The following is a 6952-nucleotide window of genomic DNA, read 5'->3' as shown; positions in this document are numbered from 1 at the left end:
CAAGGAAAGTACAGTGCAGGAGCTCACCAGAAGCCTCGTTTTACCCCGAACTCGGGAGGACACCTTCAGCATAACCATGGAGGTCACAATCACAATGGAGGAAGTTCGCACAATCATAGTGGCCCCAAGAATGGCAATGGGAACGGAGGAAGCAACGGACAGAACCGTACCAACCCATCAACCCCAGCCAAGAGGGATCTAAGCCACGTTACCTGTTTCAAGTGCCAGAAGACTGGACATTATGCCACTGATTGTCCAGAAGCAAAGAATGGAAATGGCAATGGAAGCTCGGGGAAGAAGACGAACCCTTTCAACAGGGGACAGGTGAACCACGTTAATGTGGAGGAGGTTGAAGCACAGCCTGATGCAGTAATAGGTAAGTTCTTGGTTAAATCATTTACTGCAATCGTTCTTTTTGATACTGGTGTTGGGGAACGTAGTAATTTCAAAAAAATTCCTACGCACACCCAAGATTATGGTGATGCATAGCAACGAGAGGGGAGAGTGTTGTCCACGTACCCTCGTAGACCGACAGCGGAAGCGTTATCACAACGCGGTTGATGTAGTCGTACGTCTTCACGATCCGACTGATCAAGTACCGAACGCACGGCACCTCCGAGTTCTACACACGTTCAGCTCGATGACGTCCCTCGATCTCCGATCCAGCCGAGTGTTGAGGGAGAGTTTCGTCAGCACGACGGCGTGGTGACAATGATGATGTTCCACCGACGCAGGGCTTCGCTTAAGCTCCGCAACGGTATTATCGAGGTGTAATATGGTGGAGGGGGGCACCGCACACGGCTAAGAGATCTCAAGGATCAATTGTTGTGTCTCTAGGGTGCCCCCCTGCCCCCGTATATAAAGGAGCAAGGGAGGAGGAGGCCGACCCTAGGAGGGGGCGCACCAAGTGTGGAGTCCTACTAGGACTCCCTAGTCCTAGTAGGATTCCACCTCCCATATGTAATAGGAAAAGAGGAAGGGAAAAAGAGAAGGAAGGAAGGGGGCGCCCCCCTTCCCTAGTCCAATTCGGACCAGACCAAGGGGAGGGGTGCGGCCACCCTTGAGGCCCTTTTCCTTCTTTCCCGTATGGCCCAATAAGGCCCAATACGTATTCCCGTAACTCTCCGGTACTCCGAAAAATACCCGAATCACTCGGAACATTTCCGAAGTCCGAATATAGTCGTCCAATATATCGATCTTTACGTCTTGACCATTTCGAGACTCCTCGTCATGTCCCCGATCTCATCCGGGACTCCGAACTCCTTCGGTACATCAACATACATAAACTCATAATAAAACTGTCATCGTAACTTTAAGCGTGCGGACCCTACGGGTTCGAAAACTATGTAGACATGACCGAGACACGTCTCCGGTCAATAACCAATAGCGGGACCTGGATGCCCATATTGGCTCCCACATATTCTACGAAGATCTTTATCGGTCAGACCGCATAACAACATACGTTGTTCCCTTTGTCATTGGTATGTTACTTGCCCGAGATTCGATCGTCGGTACCTCGATACCTAGTTCAATCTTGTTACTGGCAAGTCTCTTTACTCGTTCCGTAAGACATCATCCCGCAACTAACTCATTAGTCACAATGTGCTTGCAAGGCTTATAGTGATGTGCATTACCGAGTGGGCCCAGAGATACCTCTCCGACAATCGGAGTGACAAATCCTAATCTCGAAATACGCCAACCCAACAAGTACCTTTGGAGACACCTGTAGAGCACCTTTATAATCACCCATTTACGTTGTGACGTTTGGTAGCACACAAAGTGTTCCTCCGGTAAACGGGAGTTGCATAATCTCATAGTCATAGGAACATGTATAAGTCATGAAGAAAGCAATAGCAACATACTAAACGATTGGGTGCTAAGCTAACGGAATGGGTCAAGTCAATCACGTCATTCTCCTAATGAGGTGATCCCGTTAATCAAATGACAACTCATGTCTATGGCTAGGAAACATAACCATCTTTGATTAACGAGCTAGTCAAGTAGAGGCATACTAGTGACACTCTGTTTGTCTATGTATTCACACATGTATTATGTTTCCGGTTAATACAATTCTAGCATGAATAATAAACATTTATCATGATATAAGGAAATATATAATGCTTTATTATTGCCTCTAGGGCATATTTCCTTCAACTGGTGCATCACATTCATACATATCAAAGGGATTTGTGGATAAGTTTAAGTTACCCACCAAAGTTCTTAGAACACCTATGTTAGTAACCTCGCCAGGAGCAGAGTATATGGCAAGCCAAGGATGTTTTCAGTTGCCATTGGCCATAGGTAGGCATGTTTTCCCCTCAGACCTAATAGTTTTGGAGTCACAAGGTTTGGATGTGATTTTGGGAATGGATTGGCTATCGATGTATGGAGGAAACATCGATTGCGCCAGTAAGACGATTGTGCTTACTACCCCAGAAGGAAGAAGGATTAAGTATGTATCCCGACATGTGCCGAAGAGGACTCAAGTGAATTCCTTATCAGGAGTTGTACAGGAGGAAGTACCAGTGGTGAAGGAATTCCCTGACGTATTTCCAGAGGAGTTGCCAGGCATGCCACCGGATAGAGACATCGAGTTTTTGATTGAGCTTTTGCCAGGCACTGGGCCAATATCTAAGAGAGCGTACAGGATGCCCGCTAAGGATTTGGAAGAAATTAAGAAGCAGATTAAGGAGTTACTGGATAAAGGATATATTCGCCCAAGTTCGTCACCTTGGGGATCACCCGTACTTCTAGTGGAGAAGAAAGATGGATCGTTGAGGATGGTTGTTGATTATCGTGGATTGAATGAAGTAACAATCAAGAACAAGTACCCACTGCCGATGATCAATGATCTGTTTGACCGACTACAAGGAGCTAAAGTATTTTCCAAGATTGATTTGCGATCAGGATACCACCAATTGAAGATTCGAGAGCAGGATATACCTAAGACAGCTTTTACCACAAGGTATGGGCTATATGAGTACACCGTTATGTCATCTGGCCTGACTAACGCACCTGCCTATTTCATGAACATGATGAACAAAGTGTTTATGGAGTTTTTGGATAAGTTCGTCGTAGTGTTCATTGATGATATTCTGGTCTATTCGAAGAATGAAGAAGAGCATAAGGAGCATTTGCGTTTGGTACTTGGAAAGCTCAGAGAACATCAGTTATATGCCAAGTTCAGCAAGTGCGAGTTTTGGTTAAAGGAAGTTGGATTCCTTGGACATGTTATATCCGGAGAAGGAACAGCAGTAGATCCCACCAAGGTTAACACTGTGACAAATTGGGAAGCACCCACGAGAGTTGGAGAAATCCGGAGTTTTCTTGGACTCGCAGGATATTACCGGAGATTCATCGAGAATTTCTCGAAGATTGCAAAGCCTATGACGGAGTTGTTGAAGAAGGACACCAAATTCATTTGGACTGAGGAATGTGAGGCTAGTTTCTAGGAATTGAAGAAACGTTTGGTTACAGCGCCAGTGTTGATTCTGCCAGATCAACGCAAGGATTATGAAGTATATTGCGACGCTTCTCGTCGAGGACTTGGAGCAGTACTAATGCAGGAGGGAAGAGTTGTTTCATATGCCTCACGACAGCTTAAACCCCATGAGTTGAATTATGCTACACATGATTTGGAGTTAGCAGCCGTAGTGCATGCGTTGAAGACATGGAGACATTTTCTCATCGGAAACCATTGTGAGGTGTACACGGATCACAAGAGTTTGAAGTACATTTTCACGCAGAAGGAGTTGAATCTCACGCAAAGGAGATGGTTGGAGCTCATTAAGGATTATGATATGAGATTGCATTATCACCCAGGGAAGGCTAACGTAGTAGCCGATGCGTTGAGCCGCAAGAGCCATGTCAACATGCTCATGACCGGAGAGTTACCCAAGAAGTTAGCAGAGGATCTTCGTGAACTATGTTTGGAAATAGTTCCAAGAGGTTTTGTAGCAGCATTGGAGATTCAGTCTACTTTGATGGATAAGATCAGAGAAGCTCAGAAAACAGACAAGGAAATTGCTGAGATAAAGGAAAGGATGAGTAAAGGAAAAGCCAAGGGATTTCGTGAGGATGAACACGATACCTTATGGTTTGAGGACCGCGTTTATGTGCCCAATGATCCGGAGATCAGGAAGTTGATTCTGCAAGAGGCCCATGATTCACCATATTCGATTCACCCAGGAAATACCAAGATGTATTTGGATTTGAAGGATACTTTCTGGTGGACCGGAATGAAGAAGGATATTGCGGAGTATGTAGCAGTTTGTGATGTATGTCAGAGAGTAAAGGCAGAGCATCAGAAGCCAGCAGGATTGCTACAACCATTGCCGATACCCAAATGGAAATGGGATAAGCTAGGCATGGATTTTATCACAGGATTGCCCAGGACTCGTTCAGGCTATGACTCGATATGGGTTGTAGTCGATCGTTTGACGAAGGTAGCTCATTTCATCCCAGTAAAGACCACTTATACAAGTGCTAAGTTGGCAAAGATATACATGACCAGGATCGTATGTCTGCATGGAGTTCCGAGGACCATTGTATCAGATAGAGGAACCCAGTTTACTTCAAAGTTTTGGAATCAGTTGCACGAGACTTTGGGTACCAGGCTAGAGTTCAGTACAGCCTTCATCCACAGACAGACGGACAGACCGAGAGAGTCAATCAGATTTTGGAGGACATGCTGAGATCTTGTGCGCTAGATTATGGATCTAGTTGGGACGACAATTTGCCATATGTAGAGTTCTCTTACAAAAACAGTTATCAATCCAGTTTGAAGATGGCCCCTTTCGAAGCTCTGTACGGAAGGAGGTGCAGGACACCGTTGTTGTGGGACGAAGTTGGAGACCGCCAGTTGTTTGGACCAGATTTGATTAAAGAGTCTGAACAGAAAGTGAAGTTGATTCGGGATAGGCTCAAGGTAGCCCAGTCCAGGCAGAAGAGTTATGCGGATTCTAAACGCAAGGAGACAGTTTACGAAGTCGGAGACAGAGTTTATCTTCGAGTATCACCACTTCGAGAAGTAAAGTGCTTTGGAGTTAAGGGAAAGTTAGCGCCACGTTTTGTAGGACCATACAAAGTTTTGGAGCGTATGGGGGAAGTTGCTTACAAGTTGGAATTGCCCGAAGGATTGTCGGGAGTTCACGATGTGTTTCATGTTTCTCGGCTGGAGAAGTGCCACGCAGAGATGGCTGAGATACCACTGAGAGATACAGTGCCATTGGAAGCGATTCAGCTGGATAGTGACTTGACCTATGAGGAGAAACCAGTTAAGATTCTTGAGTATGCCAGCCGAGTCACCCGCAGCAAGGTTATCAAGTTTTGCAAAGTTCAGTGGAGTCACCATACCGAGGATGAAGCCACCTGGGAGCGAGAGGAAGATCTACGGAAGGACCACTCTCACCTATTTTCTAGCCAACCCGAATCTCGAGGGCGAGATTCATCTTAAGGGAGGTAGGTTTGTAACATCCCAAATTTTCAATTTGGAATGTTATACATTAGATCATCATGCATATCATATTTTATTGCATTTTGATTTGCGATCCTAGAAATTTCACGCAGCTCAAGGACCCACGGAGAGAGTTGGGGATTTCGTTATTTTCATATTTGGGTTTTCTCAAATTTTGAAAATAAGATCATTTGTTTTAATTATTTTTCTCTCCGAAAATATTTCATATCAAAATATGAGAGGGGATAAAATGACTTCTCCACAAATAATGAAATATTGGAGGAAAAATATTAAAAACAAATATTTGATTTTATTTGGATTTTATCTGATTTATTCGAATTAGAAAAAATATGCGTTTTTCAAAATTTCATTTAGGCCCAAATAAATGTTCATCTTGTCCGGCTTATTTTTAGAGGACGGGGAAAATTTATTTCGGATTTTTGGAGTACATTTAGTATTTCTTTTCTTACTTTTTTTGCACGTCCAAATTATTTTTTTTTAAGTCAACCGCCTTACGGGCCGTGTCCGACCCGGACACCTCAGCCCGGCCGGCCTTTAAAGCCGCGGCCCGAGCCCCGCCTCAGCCCAAGTCGCCGCCGCCGCCCCCCGCGCCGCCCGCGTCGACCCGCCGCCCGACCCGCCACCCGCTGGAGCCCCGCCGCCTCTCGCCCGACGCCGCCACCCGCCGGAGCCGCTCGCCGCCGCCGCCGTCACGCGAACCGAGGTAGCCGCCGGTTTTTCTTGAAAAACTGTTCGGTTTTATTTCGAAACCGAGATGCGTTTTTTATATTAGATCGGTTTATTTTTTTCCGGTTTAGTTAGATAGCGAACGCCCGTTCGTTCGTTCGTTTTAACGAACGGTTTTCTTTTTTTTTTACAGATAGCGAACGTTCAATCGTTAGCTTGTTCGTCAGTTTTTCTTTTTCTCGGATTTTCCGCGATTATTCTTGATCGCGATTTCCGATCTGTTTTTCGTTTTAGTATAACTTTTCGCTCGTTTATCGGAATCAGGCGATTCAAGCGCCTAGAGTTTCGTCTCGAAATTCTCTTTCCGTTTAACCAACTCAAACAAGTTTTTGCTACTGTAAAATTTGACTTAGATCCAGATTAGTAAACGAAGCTTGTTTCTTTCGCCGTTTGACCTTCGTTGCTTCGTTCGAATTGATTCTTTTTGCAAACCGGAGTTCTTAAGTTGAACTTTCTGGTTAGATCTCTTATTTTGAGTTTTATTTCGTGCACCCTTGCTTGATTGCTTATGTATGTATTGTTTGTTTGCGATAGAGTACCCGGAGTGCGAAGCGTGCTACTACGAGTCTCTAGGTTTCACGGATCATCAGCAAGGCAAGTAACACTTTGATCATACTTTTCATCACCCAGTTTTATTGCATTAGATCAATCCTCAAACAGTTGCATGATTAGGATCTGATTAATATGTGGGTTTTGGGAAGTAGATGAGGTAGTACCTATTGTCCTGTTTACTATCAAACCTTTGGGAGT

This window comes from Aegilops tauschii, chromosome 1, assembly GCF_002575655.3.
Source record: "Aegilops tauschii subsp. strangulata cultivar AL8/78 chromosome 1, Aet v6.0, whole genome shotgun sequence".
NCBI classification, from domain to species: domain Eukaryota; kingdom Viridiplantae; phylum Streptophyta; class Magnoliopsida; order Poales; family Poaceae; genus Aegilops; species Aegilops tauschii.
Note: the sequence above shows the minus strand (reverse complement) of the source record.